The sequence below is a fragment of the Rhinolophus hipposideros genome (assembly GCF_964194185.1).
Source record: "Rhinolophus hipposideros genome assembly, chromosome: 1".
NCBI lineage: Eukaryota > Metazoa > Chordata > Mammalia > Chiroptera > Rhinolophidae > Rhinolophus > Rhinolophus hipposideros.
The window spans coordinates 7,099,807-7,122,210 of NC_138047.1; positions in this window are offsets into that span (position 1 = coordinate 7,099,807).

Genomic DNA, 22,404 nt, shown 5'->3' on the forward strand with positions numbered 1-22,404 from the left:
GAATAATCCTGACTCTTGGTATAGATTGTTCCCAGAAAATAAGAGTATATTTGAATTTGTATGTGAGTATTATGAAATTAGGGCCTGGAAAAAGTTGAATATGGACACAGAGACAAGCAGCCATAGGTTTTATAATAGCTTCAATAGGGAACCCTTAGAGTGGGTAAGATATACAGATATACCTCCCTACATAATATATTAAATTCACGGAAAACATTTTCTATTCATACCAATGTATCAGGAATTAAATTTTATAGATACTTTTCTAGACGATTAGACATGAGGAAGCAAATGGAAGTCTCTCATGCTTCTGACTTCTAAACCCATACCTGGTGCGATATCTCTTAGTGTGTTCATTCATGAGGCAGCTTTGTAAAATCATCAAGATTCCGGGTCCTTTGCTGGGACCCATGGTTTAAAATAATAAGTATTAAGAGGATAACTCAGATTTACTGAGCACTCACCAGGCAGCATTAAGTAAATACATTTAGTCCTCAAAATAATATTGGGATGTAAGAACCCCAAAAGGGATGGATGTGGGAAATCTGAAAGTTGAGATACTAATGATGTGACTGGCCTGGGAATCATCTGCTTCCTGCCTATATCTTCCATTTCTTCTAGTCCATTCCCCACCTTTCTCTTTTCAGCTCAGATACAGTATGCTTTTCTAAAGTCCTGTTGAAAATGCCTTTGCTCTCTTCTGCCTTAAGACATTCTCTTGTGTTCTTCTGTGTGGAATACTCCTGGTATTCGGACTGGCTATTTCCTGCTCATAATTTACATATAAGTATCTCAAATATAATTTCTTTTAAAGTAGTTCTGACTACTACAGAAATGTTAGGTTGTCTTTTTATATGCTTACTTAATGATGTATATTCTTCCTTACCAACATTTCCTACTCTTCTGAATACGTATTAATTTATTTTCTGTCATCCCTGCATGTCTATAAGCCATATAAGATTAGGAACCATGTCTGCTTTTTGCTTTTTTTTTAAATCTCTTTATCTCAAATTCTTGACACAGTACTTAGAACAGATCCAGCATTCAGAAATAATAGTTGACTTATAAACTCTGGCTACCAAAGCCCTCTAGTTTTACAGACCTAAAGGCTATTATTTCCAAAGTTGATATAACTTACATAGGTTTATATAATGTAAAACATGTGACTTCTACCTCTAGTTATGGCAAAGTAACTGGTGGCAGACTAAACTATCCACTGTGAACAAACGTAAAATTGGACAAAATATACAAAACGACTGTCTTCAGCACTAGACAGTTGTCCATGTGAGAATGTAACTCCTGACAGAAGGGAAACGTGTCCAGTCCCACAGTTGTCTTGGCCGTTGGCCTGGGACAGTGTCCTGACCTTGGGGCATCAAGCTGGGGTCCAGTCTGCATATACTATTCCAAAGGTGTTGAGAACAGATCAAGATCGGGGCGGCTTATGTGTTTGAACTCTGCAGAGGAGGGTACCAAAACAGAGGGAACTGCAAAGAGGGGATGCCCAGAAGCTACTGTGGGCGTCCCAGGAGTACTTGGCTGAAGGATGTGCTACGCATATGCACGTGAAACTCTCCAAGGCTGACCATCTGTTATTGGGCTGAGTCACTAAAAAACTAGAAAACTGTTTGAGATCTTGGCGTTCCAACCCAAGTCGAGTGGAGAAACCACCGTAACACCTCCTTAGCACCCTGAGCATCAGAAAGACTGAATTTAGGAGTAAGAACTATGTATACAATAAGACCGACTCTAGATCTTCACTGCATAGGTGAAAGCCATGCCTTCACTAGCTCCATGGGGAGAGACAGTTCAGAAATTGAGCCCAGCTAAAAGCTTGGGAAACAGCTTGAGATTTTCACAGATCACCTAACAAAGCACAAAATCAAGCATATAAAGTGGAAGCTTTATCAACATATATAAAACCACGTCTAGACACATGAGTGGTGAGAAGGGATGTCATGCGGTGCTTATTGCCAGCCCCAGTGGAAGACTTTTGGTGCACGACCCCACTGAAAGCAAAGAGAAAGAGGATACCTGGAAAGCAAGAAGAGAATAAAGACACATTATATGCTGCAGGACAAAATAAAAAATTATGTCTGCCCTCTCATCATAAACTGAGGAGTCCAGAAGTAAATGTAATGACCTTTTAATGGCTGACAGAAAAACAATAAAAACTATAAACCCCACATTCTATATTCAGTCATAATATCTTTCAGAAACAATAGTGAAAAAAATACATCTTTAGGTTTTTAGATGAACAAATGCTGAGTGAACTAATTGCTAATGGAAATTCACTGTAAGAAATGCAAAAGGATACTATTCAAGCAGATAACAGAACACTGTGTTATAAGCATTGATAAAGAGCACAAGTAAATGTAAAAGAAAATGTATTATTATTTTTCTGACTGATAAGTTTTCTTAAAAGATAACAAGTGATTTAAAGCCAGAGCAATCAAACTGAAAGGTGGATTTTATAATATACATAGTGATAAGTATATGATCAAGTACCAAGATGATGGAGTGACATAAGTCAGCATACTGTACTTTATTGTGTTTGCGATGGAGTGTAAAGTCGGAAGTGGGAAATGTCAGATGTAACACAAAAAAGGTAGAGAGTGAAGTAAAACATGGATAGTGTTGTGTGTGGAATGTGACGTGAAACAACATTGACTACAAATAAACTCAAAGTTAAGGATGAATATTGCGAGCCTTAAAGCAAACACTAAAAAAACTACTTCCAAAAAGTGCTGTTAGGAAGTCTATAGAGAACATAAAATAAAATACTAAAAATGTATTTCTGACTTCTGGATAGTTGAAGAAAACAGTTGCCACCTAAATGTATGCCTTCACACACAAGAAAACAAGACGAACAAAAAGAAAGATTATAGACAGAATGGGAAAGATTCAAAATAACTTAATAAAAAATGGAGAAAAGAAATTTTTCAAACCCCCTAAAGCACTTTCTCACATACTTCCTGTAAACTGTGTGGCAAGTGAGAGCTTTCCAAGGAAAGCCATGGGAAAAAGATGCAAGGGGCTTTCATCTGGCCTAAAATTGCTCTAAAACCACCGGAAAGACAAAGTCCACTCTAACTGGTAGGAAATGTATCTTTGTAAGTAATAGGCCTGATTACAGGGATGGGCATTTCAATTATGTGTGATTCGAGTGCCATTGTTTGAAAGGGGGAGCTTGAGGACAAAAAGGCAAGAAAGGAAAAGCCCCCTTTATCAACTGTGTGATGAAGCTGGAAAACACAGCAAAAGAGGGAAGTTTAGAGTCCTGCCACATGAAAAAATGTCGGTGGACGCTGAAGAGTTCCTCTCACCACAAAATAATAAAAGCACAAAGGAAACTGAACTTTGCTTGTAAAAGAAGAAAAAAATAAAAAAGGATTTTTATGAGTCACCCAGAATCCAGATTATAAAATTATAAGTTTACATTTAACCTACCCATTTAAAATTAAAAAGATTTTCTATTTTACTTGCAGAGTAAAAAACCAACTATATGTTGTAGATAAGAGAGACACCTAAGTGAAGTAATTCTGTAAGGCTAAAAAGGTATCTTGGGCTAAAAAGGTATCTTGGACAAATGGGAACAATGAGAAATCAGGTGTTATAAACCTTAAAACAGACTAAGTACAAGTCAATTCCAAAAGCATTACATATGATAATGAAAGACAATTTGTAATACAAAAAGCCACAATTCATTATGAATTGAATATCTGTGTGCCAAATATCAGTATCATATGAAGCAAAACTGTAGAAGATAAAAGAAAACATAGACTGAAATGCACTAACAACATGTGACTTTACCTCATCCCTCTCAGTATAAGACAACTTAATTGGACAAAAAATAATTAGAATGAAGATGATGTAATCAATATAATCAATAGGATGGGTCATAATAAAATACATGAAACTTTATACCCTCATCATATATTATGCCACAAAGAAATCCTATTATAGAAAAGCCAAATAAAGTAAAAATATTACAAAGGATACAACCTAATTTAAATAAAATAAAACTAGAAATTTTAATGTAAAATAGTGTCCCCTTTCTCTTCCTATTAAACAATCCTTGTGTGGAAGGGGAAATAGATCTAAAACTAAATAATTTCTTTAAATAATGATAAAAAGTAGCCTTTATATCATAATCTGTGGAATACCTTTAAGGCAATTATCTGAGGAAGACTCACAGAATAAGACTTTCATCAGTAAATATAAAGGAGTGAAAACAAAGAAGTAAATTCAGGTGCAATAAAACTAAAAGATCAACAAAATAAACCAAAGATATCATAAAGAATAAAATAATGAGATGAAAGCAAAAGCAAATGGCATAGAGAATAGAAACAGAATAGATTTAATTCTTGAATCAAAATTCTACTTTGGAGGGAAAATTATTAACAAAAGAGAAAAAAACTGTACACATTAATTGGTCAGTTGAAAAAAGGAGAAAGATCTAATGCACAAAATGACAAGAGAGAGAAATAACAACTGAAACAGGAGACATTTTTGAAATATCATACGAAAGTGCTTTGCAAATCTTTAACCAAGTGCATTTGAAAATCTAGAGTGAGCCCAGGAGAAACAGAGTGTTTCCTCCACAATTTCCGTGGAGGAAATATATTTAGTAAATATAAAAAAGACTGTATGATGGTTAATTTTATATGTCAACCTGTCTAGGCCATGGTACCAGATATTTGGTCAAACATTGTTCTAGATGTTTCCATGAAGGTGCTTTTTAAAAAAGAGATTAACATGTACATCAGTAGACTTTGAGCAAAGCAGATTACCATCCATAATGTGGTGGGCCTCATCCAATCAGTTGAAGGCCTGAGTAGGAAAAAACTGACCTTCTCCCACCCACCCACCACCACCACCAAAGGAAGAGGGAATTATTGCCAGCAGATAGCATTTGAATTTGAACTACAACATCAGCTCTTGCCTGGTTCTTCAACCTGCTGGCCTAAGCTACATAATTAAAGATTTGCCACTCTCCAGAATCTCATAAACTAAATAACTTAATACAGTCAATCAACACCTCTCTCTCTCTCTCTCTCTCTCTCTCTCTCTCTCTCTCTCTCTCTCTCTCTCTCTTTCTTTCGCACACACACACACACACACACACACACACACACCCTATTGGGTTTCTTTTTCTTTGGAAAACCCTAATACAAACTGAATTCTAGATGTTTCCAAAGAGAAATTTCATCAAGCCTGTTATCTTCCACTATGCTATAAATTGTTTCCAAATTTTGAAATAAAGAATGTTTTCCTACTTTATTTTTAATCATTTTTGAATATAGATGCAAATAAAATAAATAAAATATTAAAAAAAAAAAAATCCCATTTACAGTAACAACAAAAATTACCAAATACTTAGGGATAAACCTAACAAGAAATGTGAAAGCCTTTACAAGGATGTTTTTAAAATACTCCTAAACAACACAGTATTACCTATGAACAAATGGATAGACACCACAGTTCCTAATTAGGATGGCCCAACATCATCAATATGTTTGTTCTCCTTATTCATTAATTTAGTGCAATTCCCAAAAAAAAAAAAAAAATACTAACAAATTTTCTTTATGTGACTAAACAAGTTGATACTAAAATTCATATGGAAAAAAAAAAGCATGCAAAACAACCAGGAAATCACTGAAAAGGGGAAAAAAAATCAAAAGGGCAATAGCCCAGTCATACTTTAAACCATACTATAAGGTCTCATAATTCAGACAGAGCAGTACTGGAGCATACATGAACAGACTACCAGGGGAATACAATAGAATCCCCAGAAATAGATCCACATACATACGGAAATATAGTAAATAATATAGGTGGAATATTAAATAATACAGGGAAACATAATCTTTTTAGTAAATGGTGTGGGAACAACTGGATAGCTGTTTAAAAAATTAAATAAAATAAAATTAGGTCCTTCCGAAATACCAGACATCAAGAATAAACTCCAAATTCTGTCTCTTGGACATTGGCTCATATTTGGTTAAATTATTTTATTTTGACTTGTGCTGCTTGAGTTGTCACTACACCTTCAGAGACCCAAGTCAGCCATAGACTTTGGCATACCCATATGCAGAAGGTGGAGCTTCCAATCTCTGGCTCTCCTTACCATTTTTCTCCCTTACCTCCCAGTGGCAGATATCCTTTTTCTCTCTGGCCAGAAATGATCATGGGTTTTCTATTAGAAACATTCCTTTTTCTCTTTTGATTTCTTCTTTGACCCATTGGATTTTTGAAAACATGTTATTGAATCTCCACAGATTTGTGAATTTTCCAGTTTTCAGGTTGTCATTGATTTCATGCTTGATATGATTTTAGTCTTCTTAATGGCAGATGTACCATGTGTGCTTCCAAAAAATGTACTTTCTGAAAGCTGCTGTTGGATGAAATGTTCTGTAATTATCTGTTAAGGGCATCTGGTCTAACATGTTCTTTAAGTACAATGTATTCTTACTGACTTTTTTTGTCATAATCTATCCCTTTTTGAAAATGAGAAACTGAAATCCTTAACTATTATTGTATTGCTATTTCTCCTTTCAGGACTGTTAAAATGTATTTGCTTTATACACTTAGGTACTCCTATATTACATATATAAATATTGAGAAATGGTATATCCTTTTGTTCCTTTGACTCCTTTATCATTGTAATAAGCTTCTTGTGTCTTGTTTAGGTTTTGACTTAAAGTCTATTTTGTCTGATATAAGTATTGGTGCCCTGCTTTCTTTTGGTTTCCTTTTTCATGGAATATCTTTTTCTATCCATTCACTTTCAGTCTGTGTGTTTCCTTAAAGCTGAAGTGAGTCTCAGAGATAGCACATAGTTGTGTCTTATTTTTTTATCTGTTTTGTATCTTTTGATTGGAGAATTTAATTCACTTACATATAAAGTAATTAATGGCAAGACATCATCAAAATGGCGGTGAGGTGAGCCTCTGTAAATATCCCCTAGAATTTACAACAAAATGAACAACAATAACTCCACAAAGGCCTCCCTGCAGTGCAGACAGGCAAGACAAAGAGGCCCACTACTGAATTCACCTAAAGGTGGGCAAATTGCCCAAGCAGGGGAGGGGAGAAGGGACAAGTACAGAGATGGAGCTGCACAGGTGCAGGACGCAGATCTAACTCAGTGCTCCGAGCTCGCTGCATCCCAGAACTACTGCAGCTGCGGGAGAGGGAAGAACTCGGACTGCTAGGGCTCTGTTTATGGCCCACAGAGCTGAGGGGGCAGCATATAACACGACTGACCCCAACGCTCACGGCAGAGACCTTGGAGCAAAGACTGAGGGAAGAAGGCTGAAAGCGGTAGTTTAAGCCCTCACTGTTGCAGAGAATGGAAGCCTTAGGCAATGCGACTAGCTGCCCCCGCCCTACTCTCCCAGATCTCACCCCACCCCCACCTTCCCAGTGCTAGAAGTGGAACAGTAGCAGTGTCAGATCAAAAGAATAGAATATTTGCAGTTCTGAGAACTGTGGTCCACAGATACAGATTCACAGCCCAACTCGTTCCAGCAAAGTGGAAAGAGCTGTGGAAGCGGGACTGGCTGTGGTGGTGGTTGCTGCCCTAGCTCTGGGCCACCTCTCACACCTCACCCCTCCCCTGGCCCCACCTATCTGGGCAGATCCCTGTAGGAGTAAACAGAACTGATGAAACACAAGGGCTCTCAATCTGGTGCAGAAGATCTTTGGAACTTCAAAAGCTCTCTGCATCCCCCCACAGGCGCTGCACCTTATGACCCAGGCAAACTGTTAACAGAGGAGAATCCCACCTCCCAGAGAATCCTCCCATTGTGTGAGAAGCTGGAATAGTGCAGAGAAAACATAACACTACATAACATAACACTACAAAACATAACACTGTGAGAGAGAAAAAAGGCTGCAGTTGGAGAGAAATTAAAACATTCTACCAACAAGTACTGGAAAACAAAAGAAAGACCTCTTCCTATCAACCTGTTGCTGTTTAGGAAGAGAAATAATAAATCAGTAATTGCCATAAATAACCAAGGCAACAAGACAGCTCAGAAAGAAAGTGAAAAGTCTCCAGAAAAGGAACTTAAAGATATGGAAATATGTGACTTAAATGACAGAGAATTCAAGATTGCAGTTCTGAAAAAACTCAACGAGATGCAAGAAAACACAGAAAGGCAGTTTAATGAACTGAGAAACACAATCAAAGAACAACATGAACATTTTACCAAAGAGAATTTCTGGAGATTAAGAACTCATTAGAAGAAATTCAGAATGAAATAACCAGCTTAGGTAGTAGAGTTGACCATATGGAGGAAAGAATCAGTGGCATCGAAGATAGAAACCTGGAAATGACACGGATGGAAGAAGAAAGATACTTGAGACTTAAAAGAAATGAAAGAACTCTATAAGAACTCTCTAACTCCATCAGAAAGATCAATATAAGCATAATGGGCATACCAGAAGGAGAAGAAAGAGAGAGGGGAACAGAGAATATATTCTAACAAATTGCCAATGAGAACTTCCCATATTTGTGGAAAGAACTGGATTCTCGAATCCAAGAAGCAAATAGAAAACCCAATTACCTCAACCCCAACAGGCCTTCTTTAAGGCACATTGTATTGAAGTTCTCAAAAATCAACAACAAAAAAAGAATCCTCAAGGCAGCCAGGGAAAATAAGACTGTAACCTACAAAGGAAAGCCCATTAGATTATCATCAGATTTTCAGCAGAAACTCTACAAGCGAGGAGGGAGTGGAATCAAATATTCAAACTATTGAAAGGGAGAAATTATGGACCAAGAATAGTATACCCAGCAAAGATATCCTTTAGATGTGAAGGAGGAATAAAGACCTTTCCAGACATACAGAAGCTGAGGGAATTTTCTAATACACGACCTGCACTACAAGAAATACTAAAGGAGATTATTCAGCCACCAGCAAGAGGGACAATTTGTGGCAACCAAAACATAAAAGGGGGAGAGTAAAGGCCTGAACTGGAATATGGGAATGGAGAAAGTAAGTGTGCTGAAGAAAATGGAATACTCTAAATATCAAACTTTCTTTTACATAAACTTAAGGGTAACCACTCAAAAAAAAAAAAAAAGAAAAAAAAAATCCAGAACTGAAATATATACTGTAATAAAAGAAGAAATAGAGGGAAACATCATAGATGTCACCACACAGAAATAATAGACAACAACAAAAAAGCAAAGAAAAAATGGAAACACAGCCTTACCAGGAAACTAAAGATAGAATGACAGGAAATTCTCACATACCAATAATCACCCTGAATGTAAATGGACTGAACTCACCTGTAAAAAGGCACAGAGTAGCAGATTGGATCAAAAAACTAAACCCAACCATATGCTGTCTCCAAGAGACACATCTCAGCTACAAAAACAAGCATACACTCAAAGTGAAAGGGTGGAAATTGACACTCCAATCAAATGGTATCCAGAGAAAATCAGGTGTAGCCATAATGATATCAGATGAAACAGACTTCAGGGTGAAGAAGGTATCAAGAGACAAAGATGCACATTTCATAGTTGTAAAAGGGACTATACATCAATAAGACATAACAGTCATCAATGTGTATGCCCCCAATCAGGGAGCACCGAAATATACCAACCAATCACTAACAGAACTAAAGGGAGAAATTGACCAAAACGCAGTTATACTAGGGGACCTAATACATCATTGACAGCTATGGATAGATCGTCCAAACAGAAAATAAATAATGAAATAGCAGCCCTTAATGACACATTAGATGAAATAGACATGATTGACATTTATAGAGCACTTCGTCCTAAAACATCAGACTGTACATTTTTTTCTAGTGTACATGGAACATTCTCAAGGATAAACCATATATTGGGACATAAAATCAAACTCAGCAAATTTAAGAAGATTGAAATCATTCCAAGCATATTCTCTGATCACAAGGCTTTGAAATTGGATATCAACTGAAAGAAAGGAAAAACCACAAATACATGGCGAATAAACAACATACTTTTAAAGAACGACTGGGTCAAAGAAGAAATTAGAGGAGAGATCAAAAGATACATAGAAACAAATGACAATGAAAATACTTCCTACCAAAATTTTGGGGATACAGCGAAAGCAGTTTTAAGAGGGAGATTTATATCATTACAGGCCTATCTCAAGAAACAAGACAAATCCAAAATAAGTAACTTCACGTTACACCTTAAAGAACTAGAAAAAGAAGAACAAATGAAACCCAGGTAAGAAGAAGAAAGGAAATAATAAAAATCAGAGCAGAACTAAATGAAATAGAGAACAAAAAGACAATAGAAAAAATTAATGTGACAAAGAGCTGGTTCTTTGAAAAGATTAACAAAATTGACAAACCATGGCTAGACTCATTAAGTAAGATAAAAAGGGAGAAGACACTAATTAACAAAATCAGAAATGAAAAAGGGGAAGTTATCACGGACACCACAGAAATACAAAGGATCATCCAAGAATACTATGAAGGACTGTATGCCACCAAATTCAAAAACCTAGAAGACATGGACAAGTTCTTAGAAACCTATAGCCTTTCTAGGCTGAACCATAAAGAATTGGAAAATGTAAACAGACCAATCCCCAGTAACAAAATTGAATCAGTTGTCCAAAACCTTCCCAAAAGCAAAAGTCTGGGACCAGATGGCATCATTAGTGAATTCTACTAAACCTTCAAAGAGGATGTAATACCAATCCTGCTCAAACTCTTCCAAAAAATTGAAGAAGAGACAGTATTCCCTAACTCATTTTATGAGGCCAACATTACCCTGATTCCAAAACGTGGTAAGGACAACACAAAAAAAGAAAACTACAGATCAATATCTCTGATGAATACAGATGCAAAAATCCTAAACAAAATTCTAGCAAATCGAATGCAACAATGCATTATCCATCACGACCAATTGGGGTTCATCCCCGGGGCACAAGGATGGTTCAACATACACAAATCCATCAATGTGATACATCACATAAACAAAATAAAGGACAAAAATTATATGATTATATCAATTGACACAGAAAAAGCATTTGACAAGATACAACGTCCATTTATGATTAAAACACTTAATAAAACAGGTATACAAGGAAAATGCCTTCGCAAGTAAAGGCCATATATGACAAACCTTCAGGTAATCTCATAATTAATGGTGAAAAACTGAAGCCCTTTGCTCTACTTTCAGGAAAACGTTAAGGCTGTACCCTATCTCCTCTGCTTTTCAACATAGTGTTGGAAGGCTTCGCCAGAGCAATCAGGCAAGAGAAAGAAATAAAAGGCATCCAAATTAGGAATGAAACAGTTAAATTATCACTCTTTGCAGATGACATAATTCTATATGTAGAAAACCCTAAAGACTCCACCAAAAAGCTGTTAGAAATAATCAACGAATACAGTAAAGTTGCCGGCTACAAAATCAACGTACAAAAGTCCATTGCATTCCTATGTACTAACAATGAAATCTCAGGAAAAAACAAAAACAAAAACAAAAACAATTCTTTTGGCAATTGCAGCAAAAGTAATAAAATACCTAGGAATAAACTTAACCAGGGATGTGAAAGACCTATATGCTGAAAACTATAAGACATTTTTGAAAGAAATTGAAGAAGACACAAAGAAATGGAAAGACATTCCGTGCTCATGGATTGGAAGAATCAACATAGTTAAAATGGCCATATTACCCAAAGCAATATACAGATTTAATGCAATCCCCATCAAAATCCCAATGGCATTTTTTAAAGAAACAGAACAAAAAATCATCAGATTTGTTTGGAACCACAAAAGACCCCGAATAGCCAAAGCCATTTTAAGAAAAAAGAACAATACTGGAGGTATCACACTCCCTGACTTTAACTTGTACTGCAGGACTACAATAATCAAAACTACATAGTATTGGCAGAAAAACAGACATGTAGACCAATGGAATAGAATTGAGAACCCAGAAATAAAGCCACATAAATATGGACAGATAATTTTTGACAAAAAGGCAAAAAACGTACAATGGAGAAAACACACCCTCTTCAAAAAATGGTGCTGGCAGAATTGGAAAGCCACGTGCAAAAGAATGAAAGTGGACTGCTATCTGTACTATGTACCAAAATTAATTCAAAATGGATCAAAGACTTAAGCATAAAACCTAAAACAATAAATTGCATAGAAGAAAACATAGGTGCTAAACTTATGGACCTTGGGTTCAAAGAGCGTTTTATGAATTTGACTCTACAGGCAAGGGAAGTAAAAGCTAAAATAAATGAATGGGATTATATCAAACTTAAAAGCTTCTGCACAGCAAAAGAAACTATCGACAAAATAAAGAGGCAACCAACTGAATGGGAGATTTTTGCAAACAGTGCCTCCGTTAAGGAGCTAATACCTAATTATACAAGGAACTCTTTCAAGTCAATAACAAAAAAACAAACAACCCAATTGAAAAATGGACAGAGGACCTGAAGAGACATTTCTCCAAAGAGGACATACAAATGGCAAATAGACATATGAAAAAATTCTCAACATCACTAATCATCAGAGAAATGCAAATAAAAACCACAATGAGATATCACCTCACCCTAGTCAGAATGGCTATGATCAACAAGACAGATAGTAACAAGTGTTGGAGAGGCTGTGGAGAAAAAGGAACCCTGATACACTGTTGGTGGGAATGCAGACTGGTGCAGCCGCTATGGAAGGCAGTGTGGAGGTTCCTCAAAAAATTATGAATAGAATTACCACATGACCCAGCAATCCCTCTCCTGGGTATCTACCCAAAAAATCTGAAAACATTTGTACATGAAGACATGGAAACAACCAAAATGTTCTTTGATAGATGAATTGATAAAGAAGTTGTGGTATATATACACAATGGAATTCTATTTGGTGGTAAGAAAAGATGAAATAGGACGATTTGTGACAACATGGATGGATCTTGAGATTATAATGCTAAGTGAAATAAGTCAGACAGAAAAAGCAAAGAACCATATGATTTCACTGATATGTGGTATATAAACCCAAAACAACAAAAGAAAAAGACAAACAAATGAGAAATAATAACTCATAGACACAGACAATAGTTTAGTGGTTACCAGAGGATAAGGGGGAGTGGGGGGTTGGAGATGAGGGTAAGGGGGATCAAATATATGGTAATGGAAGGTGAACACAGAATGGGATTTATAGATGATGTAATACAGAATTGTACACCTGAAATCCCAAGTAACTTTAATTTAAAAAAAAGTAATTAATGATGAGTATGAGCTTACCATTGCCATCTTCTTAATTGTATTCTGTTTTGCAATTCTTTTATTCCTTTATTCCTTTCTTCTTGCTCTCTTCCTTTGTGATTTGATAATTTTTCAGTAGTGGTATTCTTAGATTCCTTTCCCTTTATCTTTTGTGTATCTGGTATAGATTTTTGCTGCATAGCTCCCATGAGGCTTTCAAAAAAAAAACAACACATTATATTTATAACAGTCTATTTGAGCATTTAATGATTTATCTTCTAACACATATAAAACTCTACATTTTTATTCTCCTCCTCTACATTTTATGTGGCCAGTATCCCTATTTACATATTTTTGTCTTGTGTATTTTTTGTAGTTATATTTTTTACTACTTTTGTATTTTAACCTTTATGTTAGACTAGTAAGTGATTTACCTACCACCATTACAACATGAGAATATTATGAATTTTAATTATATTTTACTTTTACCTATGAGATTTATACTTTCATGTTTTTCTGTTACCAGTCAGCATTCTTTTGCTTTAGCTTGAAGAAGTCCCTTTAATAAGGGTGATTGTGACAGTGGTGATGAATTCTGTCAGCTTTTGTTTGTCTGTCTGGAAAACTATCTTTCAATTCTGAAGAACAGCTTTTCTGGTTAGAATAATTTTGGTTAGCAGTTTTTCCTCCCTCCCTCCCTCCCTCCCTCCCTTTCCACCTCTCTCTCTCTCTCTCTCTCTCTCTCTCTCTCTCTTTCTTCACTTTGCATACATTTGAGCCACTCCCTTGTGACCTGCAAAATTTCTTGAAAAAAAATCTGATAGTCTTATGGGAGTTCCCTTGTATGTAACACATTGTTTTTTTTCTTGATGCTTTTAAGATTTTTCTCCTTGTCTTTAACTTCTGGCAATTTTATAACATGTCTGGGTGTCGTTTTCTTTGGATTTATCTTGTTTGGAACTCTCTAAGTTTCCTGGATAAGGATCTGTTTTCCTTAGTTAGGGCATTTTCATCCATTATTTTTAGGAATAAGCTTTCTACCCTTTTCTCTCTGCATTCTCCTTCTGGGACCCCGTATAGCACAAATATTGATTCATTTAATGGTGTCCCATCATTTCCTTAAGCTATCTTCACTTCACTCTTTATTTTTCCAACTACCCTCCCCCCTCATTGGTGAGTTTCACTGCCCTTGATTGGCTGTTGCCCTCTTTCATTTGATCTAGTCTGCTGTTTAACCCCCTATTGGATTTTTCAGTTCAGTTACTGTATTCTTCAGCTCTGTAATTTCTTTTTGGTACTTTCGTACATTTTCTATTCTTTGTTGAAATTCTTACTTTGTAAACACATTGTTATCCTGACCACAGTGAACATCTGTGACCGTTATTTTGAACTCTTTATCAAGTAATCACTTATCTCTGCTTCTTTAAGATCCGTTTGGAGTTTTATCTTGTTCTTTGGTTTGCATGATCTTCAATTTTACTTTCGTCTACATGCACAGCAGACACTATGCCATCTGGATGGAGTAGTCTTGTGTAGGAGATGAACCTTTTGTTCAGTCCAGCCTAAGCTTTTGGTTGTCTCTCAAACTTTTGTAACTGTCCAAGTCACCTTCACTATTTTCAGTAGCTCCCAGTAATTAGGGGTGTGCCAAGACATGTTTGGTGTGGGTATTTTCTTGTTTATCCAATGTGTAGGCATCATTGTGTAGGCAACTAGTTTCTAGATTTGTTTAGAGGAAATTGCTACATGTGTAGCTGTAGATTCTGTGTGTGCATGGGAGGTGGTGAGTTCAGGAGTCTCCTAGTCACCATCGTGGACTGAAACTTGGCACATAATTTCTTTATATGTAGCCGATAAAAGTAGAGAATCTGGGATATTATGAAAAACGATGCAAAGCTTTTAGGGTGAAATCCAATACATTATTTACTTTATTTCACATTTTTGCTTCTTTGTAAGATCCAGAGATCTTTGTATAGTAGGTTAACAAATGGGTCTCAAAAATCAAATTATTCTACATAATTTCAAAAAGTTACTTATGACTCATAGGTGACTAATAGATAAATTATAGATAATATCAGGTGGATAATGGATGGATGGATGGACGGATGAATGGATAATAAGAGAGAACATAGATACATAAAAGAGAGATGATAAATAATGGATGGATAGATGATAGATAGATAGATAGATAGATAGATAGATAGATAGATAGATAGATATACTTCCCTTTTTAAAATAAGTAATACTGCACTTATGAGTACAAACGCCCGTTAGAGTATATATACATAAAAAAAAGCCCAAGGAAATAATTGTTGGTCACTCTAAAAATAACATGTCATAAATATGAAGTGTATAAAGTGAGAAAAATATAAATGATAATTCAAGTACAAAGTGTGATAGAAATATTTAATATGTCAGAAACCTAGTCCTGCAGGTGTTCAGAGGTAAACAAAAAAAATTCAAATAAATGTGCTGTGCTGGGAAATGTCCCCTTAGTGTCCCACTGGGTTGCCCAGAGGCATAAAGTATCTGGTTCTTATCTTAAGACAGAAAACTACCCCTGCTGTGATTGCTTTTTAATGAACCAGCCCTTAAAAATTCAGCCCAGTGACTCAACTGTTGACCAGGAACTGAATACAGAGAATAGCCCCTCTAATTTTCTCTAAATTTAACAGCCACTAATTGAATTTCAAGACCCCCTTCCTTTGCTGATTACCTTTAAGTGCTCCATGAGATAAGGTGCTAATGAGATTTTCTTTCTTTTCTTTTTTAACAGCACTATTAATGCTGGTGTATTATACAAGATTTACTCCACTAACTGTGGCCCAGTTTGTGTTGCTTGTCATGTGCATGCAGAAGGTTGATTTTTGTTTTATGGAAGATGAGGATTAATTCTCAAGTGAAGATGCTTTATTTCTATTATTAATGAACAAATTGCTATTTTACAAGGCTCGGTAGTAAGAGATTAGCCGTTTCTTTCTGGTTATTTAGAAGCCCTTCAGGCTTTCTTTGGGGATCTCATTACTTTCTACATGCCTCAAAAAGAGATTAAAGAGTCCTAAAGGATGCTGAAATATACATAAAACTGAATGTGTTATTGTTCCTAGAAAGAGAATGGGGGAAGTAACTGGAGGTGTGTTGTTTAGGGACCCTATAAAAACCTCAAATATTTTATCTATGTGAGGGTAATAGCACCTGATTCCATTACTAAACATTCATGGATAATTCACTTTATTTATTGGATTTCTAACACCTACTAGAACATAAGCAGTGAATGTTACAGAAAATTATTTTTAGTGTAATATTCTTAATTACCGATTCCTGAATGACTATACACCACGATTCCATTTATCATCATCAGAATTCTTACCATCATTATCATAATAGTAACATTTATTGAACAATTACTATACCCTTATATCACTATGCTGTGATTTACACTCTTCATTTTATTTTATACATTCAATACTCCCATGAGGTTGTTAACGCTGTTAATCCCCACTCATAAATGAGGGAACTGAAAATCACATAGTATGTAAGTGGTGAAGGTATAAAAAGGAGACCAGGTTTGTCTGACTGAGGGCACCAGCATGCAACATTCTAACGTATTTCGTTTTCAAACCCAAGAATGGAAACTCAGAAGTTACTTTGCTAGATACATTAATTGAGACTAAAGTCTGCCACTAAACCATCCATCTTGATGTCATTTAGTCACAGACCATTTGGAGGCAAATTTCATGGCAGCCAATTACTAGGTTGGTTGAGCATACAGTTTGATTAAGCAGAAAGTACATTCAGTGGCTTGATTTTACTCAAATGTGGTGAACCTTAGCCTGTGGACTGTGACATCAGAACTTCCTGTGTCTCAATAGAACCATCTCTCTGTCTACATCGGGATCTTAGCCAGTGTCTTTGTCTCAGGCTGGATTTAGAAGAGTAGTAAAAAAAAAAAAATAAAAAAAAAAAAAGATATATATATATATATATATATATATATATATATATATATATATATATATATATATATATATATAATTTACTGAGTGTTTATTGTGTGCCACCCACTGTTCTGAATACTTTATCTATATTCTCTCATTAATTGATTCAACGACTTTCTGTGGTAATAATATTTCTAACTGCTTTGACAGATAAGGAAAAGGAGACACACACAAAAATGTTAAGTAATTTGCCCGAAATCCCACAGTGAGTGGCAGAATAAAGGTTCTAAGTTAGACAATCAGATTGGATGAAGCAGTCTTGCTCTAGGCTGTCATTGTATTGATGATAACACCGTCCTTCCTGTTGCTCAGGCCAAAACTTTTGGAGCCATCTGTAACTCCTCCTTTTCTCTCACTTCCACATTCAATCCAACAAAAATCCATTTTCTCCAGCATCTTCAGATTCTGATCATTTTTTATTATCTTCACTGACTTCACCCTGGGGTGAGTACCATCAATTTCAACTGGATTTTCAACACAGCTCCTATTTTTATCTCACTGTTTGACTCTTACTTTGCTGCAGTCTGTTTTCAAATCATTACCCAGATTCCTTTGTTAAAAAAAAATCTTCAGAATACTTTGGAAAGATGAATTAACATCCATATGCTATTTTAATGCTGAACATATAGCCTTCCAGTATCATAGATGACTAACAGAGAGATTAGAATTTAGATGACCTAATTAACTAATGTAAGTTTATTGCTACTTATTCTACTGGACATTCCTATTTCACATTCAGGATCCTTATGGGGTAGTATTTTGGTTATACCTTTAGTTTTCTGTTCATAAAAGGAAATCCTTGGTAAACAAACAAAAAACAAGCATAAGTAAGTAAAACAAACAAAAAACAGCCATAAGGTTTAGAAATAGCATCTCATAATGTGTACAATTATATATAGTTTTCCTTGCCTTAAAGATACACTCAGATAAGCCTTTTATTTAGGACATCATTTTGAAACAAACTGAAATTCTACCAAACCTGCACCAACTGCTTTTGAACATCTGAACCCTTTCGGTGACCTGCTCTCTCTCCTCTTTCCTATCCCACTGCCCGCCAAAAGTAACATCGCATTCTCATGCTTCAGGGTTCACCATGCTTCTCTTACAAACAGCTGTACACTAAAGATCAGCAATTTATCTTGGTGTTATGTTCCTGATATCAGATCTTAAGACAAATTACTTAGACCTTTAGTTGAGGAATAGAATGACTGACTAAAACAGACTTCTGAGCAAGCCTTCTATTAAAGTAGCAATAGCATGGTGCAAATTTCCAACATATTCTTGAATTTGATATTGCATTACTTGTATAATAACTCGTAAAATAATGATTGAACATTTTGTAAAATAAAATATATAGAGGGAATAAGACATGTATATAAACAAATAAATTCTGTTATTTATATATCATAGATAACCAATCATTTGTCACATATTAAGCAAATACTTCTTTGTGGATTTTTTGAAAAGTTCTCTATGATTTATTTGCTTAACAGATGTTTTCTATTTTAATGTCAAATGTATCATTTCTTTTATGTGAACTTTTTTTGTTTCTGTTTAAAAAATCCTTTCCTTCACAGACTTACTAGATATATTCACATATTCTCCAAATATTTTAACATTTTGCTCGTGATATTTCAATTTTTTATCCATTTTGAAAAATTTGTAATGTAAGTTTCCATTTCCTACCCTTAATAGAAATTGATTGCTAAAGTCCCATTTAATAAATTGTCCATTATTTCTCTATGCTTTCATATATATATTTCCATATTCCGTGTGTGTATGGAAGAGAGAGAAAGAGAGAGAGAGAGAGATCTATTTTGAGCTCTCTATTCTGTTGCATTTGTCATTTTTTTTCTATTCCTGTGCTAAAAAATTATTTGATATCTCCTCCCATTCAGGTGTGTATTCTTTATTCATGTTTGTTCTTCCATATAAATTTTAAAATCAGTTTCTCAAGTTCAACAATGACTTCACTTGAATTTGGTTGGTTTTACCCAAAATGCTCCAACTTACATGATATTAATTAAATACTTTTTTTGTTCATCTTCAGAAAACCTATCTCTTGCGGTTCTTTTCTTTTGCTCCCCATCTGGCCTTCTTCAACATTCTTGTACTTTGCTGCACTCCTCAATATGACATACATGCCTAGGTCATTTGTCTTCTTCCTGGAATTGCCAACCTTACTTCATTAAATAATTATGTGAAAAGTGAATATTTTTCTTGCATTTCTAAAGTATCTTTATAATATCACATGCTTCCTTGATCATTTAACTTGAATTAGTTTACATTTACTCTTTTTTTAAGGGTTTTTATCATAAAAGGTTGCTGTATTTTATCAAATGCTTTTTCTGCATCTATTGATATGATCATGTGATTTTTATTTTTCATTTTGTTAATGTGGTGTATCACATTAATTGATTTGCGGATGTTGAACCACCCCGGCATACCAGGGATGAATCGCACTTGATCATGGTGTATGATCTTTTTAATGTATTGCTGAATTCTGTTCGCTAATATTTTGTTGAGAATTTTTGCATCTATGTTTGTTAGAGATATCGGCCTGTGGTTTTCTTTTTTTGTGGTGTCTTTGTCTGCTTTTGGGATCAGGGTGATAGTGGCTTCGTAAAAAGTGTTTGGGAGTCTTCCTTCCTTCTGGATTTTTTGGAAGAGCTTGAGGAGAATAGGTGATCATTCTTTTTTGAACGTTTTGAAAAATTCACCTGTAAAGCCATCTGGTCCAGGGCTTTTGTTTGTTGGGAGATTATTGATTACTGATTCAATTTCCTTGGTGGTAATCAGACTGTTCAGGCTTACTGTTTCTTCTTGAGTTAGCCTTGGAAGGTTGTACGCCTCTAGAAAATTGTCCATTTCTTCCAGATTGTCAAATTTGTTGGCATATAGTTGCTCATAGTAATTTCTTACAATTTTTTGTATTTCTGTGGTGTCTGTTGTCACTTCTCCTCTTTCATTTCTGATTTTATTAATTTGGGTCCTCTCTCTCCTTTTTTTAATGAGTCTGGCTAAAGGTTTGTCAATTTTGTTTATCTTCTCTAAGAACCAACTCTTGGATTCATTGATCTTTTGTATTATTTTTCTGGTTTCTATTTCATTTATTTCTGCTCTGATCCTTATTATCTCCTTCCTTGTGCTCCCTTTGGGCTTATTTTGCTGTTCTTTTTCCACATCCCTTAAGTGTGAAGATAAGCTGTCAATTAGTGATGTTTCTTGTTTCTTTAGGTAGGCCTGCAGTGCTATGAATTTCCCAATTAGGACTGCTTTCGCAGCATCCCATAGATTTTGGGTCGTCGTGTTCTCATTCTCATTTGTCTCGAGATATCTTTTGATTTCTTCTTTGATCTGCTGCTTGATCCATTCATTATTTAGTAACATGTTATTCAGCCTCCATGAATTGGTGTGTCTTCCTGTTTTTTGTTTTTTTTTTTGTTTTTTTTTCCTGTAGTTCATTTCTAATTTCTTAGCACTGTGGTCAGAGAAGACAATTGGTATGATTTCAATTTTCTTAAATTTATTATGGCTTGTTTTGTGTCCTAACATATGATCTATCTTGGAAAATGTTCCATGTGCACTTGAGAAGAACATGTATTCTGCAGCATTGGGGTGAAAGGCTCTGAAAATATCAATTAAATCCAACTGCTCCAAAGTATCATTTAAGGCTGTTGTTTCCATATTGATTTTCTGTCTGGAGGACCTGTCCCTTGTTGTCAGAGGTGTGTTGAAGTCCCCTACTATGATAGTGTTGCTGTTGATCTCTGTCTTTATGTCCATCAGTACCTGTTTTATATATTTAGGCACTCCTATGTTAGGTGCATAGATGTTTACTAGGGTTATGTCCTCTTGTTGAATTGATCCCTTTATTATTATATAGTGCCCATCTTTGTCTTTTAATATGTTCTTCATTTTAAAGTCTATTTTGTCAGATATAAGCATTGCAACTCCAGCTTTTTTTTCACTTCCATTTGCATGAAATATGTTACTCCAACCCTTCACTTTCAGCCTGTGTGTGTCTTTTGATCTGAAATGAGTCTCTTGTATACAGCATATACAAGGGTCTTGCTTCCTTATCCACTCAGCCACCCTATGTCTCTTGATTGGAGCATTTAATCCGTTTACATTTAAAGTGATTATTGATAGGTACATAGTTATTGCCATATTTAAATTTGTAGTAAATTGTTTTCATCTTTCTTCTATTTACAAAAGTCCTTTTAGTATTTCTTGCAATGCTGGCTTGGTTGTAATAAATTCTTTCAGTTTGTTCTTTTCTGGGAAGCTCTTTATCTCTCCATCAACTTTAAATGATAGCCTTCCTGGATAAAGCAATCTAGGTTATAGGCCTTTGTGTTCTATCACTTTGAATATCTCCTGCCACTCCCTCCTGGCCTTCAATGTTTCTGTAGAAAAGTCATTTGATAGTCTTATGGGAGTTCCCTTGTATGTAACCTTCTGCCTTTCTCTTGCTGCTTTTAAGATTCTCTCTTTGTCTTTAAGCTTTGCCATTTTAACTATAATGTGTCTTGGTGTGGGCCTGTTTGGGTTTATCCTGGTTTGGAACTCTCTGCACTTCCTGGGCTTGTATGTTGGTTTCCTTCATCAGGTTAGGGAAGTTTTCGGACATTATTCCCTCAAATATGTTCTCAATCCCTTGCTTCCTCTCTTCGCCTCCTGGTATTCCTATGATGCGCATGTTGTTGCGCTTGATGTCATCCCAGAGGTCTCTTAACCCATCTTCATTGTTTTTTATTCTTTTTTCTTTCTGTTGTTCAGTTTGAGTGATCTCTGCTAACTTGTCTTGTAAGTCGCTGATTCGATCCTCTGCTTCATCTAACCTGCTGGTCATTCCTTCAAGTGAGTTCTTAATTTCGGTAATTGTGTTCTTTAGTTCTAGCTGGTTGTTCGTTAAGATTTCTACATCCTTTTTTAGTTCTAACTGGTTGTTCTTTATGATTTCTATATCCTTCTTTATGTCTTCTCTAAGCTCCTTAAACATTCTTATCACCAGTGTTCTGAACTCTGTCTCTGACAGGTTGGTTACCTCTGCTTCATTTGGTTCCAGTTGTGGAGGTTTCTTCTGTTCTTTTATTTGGGACATGTTTCTTTGTCTCCGCATTCTGACTGACTCTGTGTGTTTGCTTTGATGTATTAGGAAGATCCCCTAGAGCTCTTAGTTC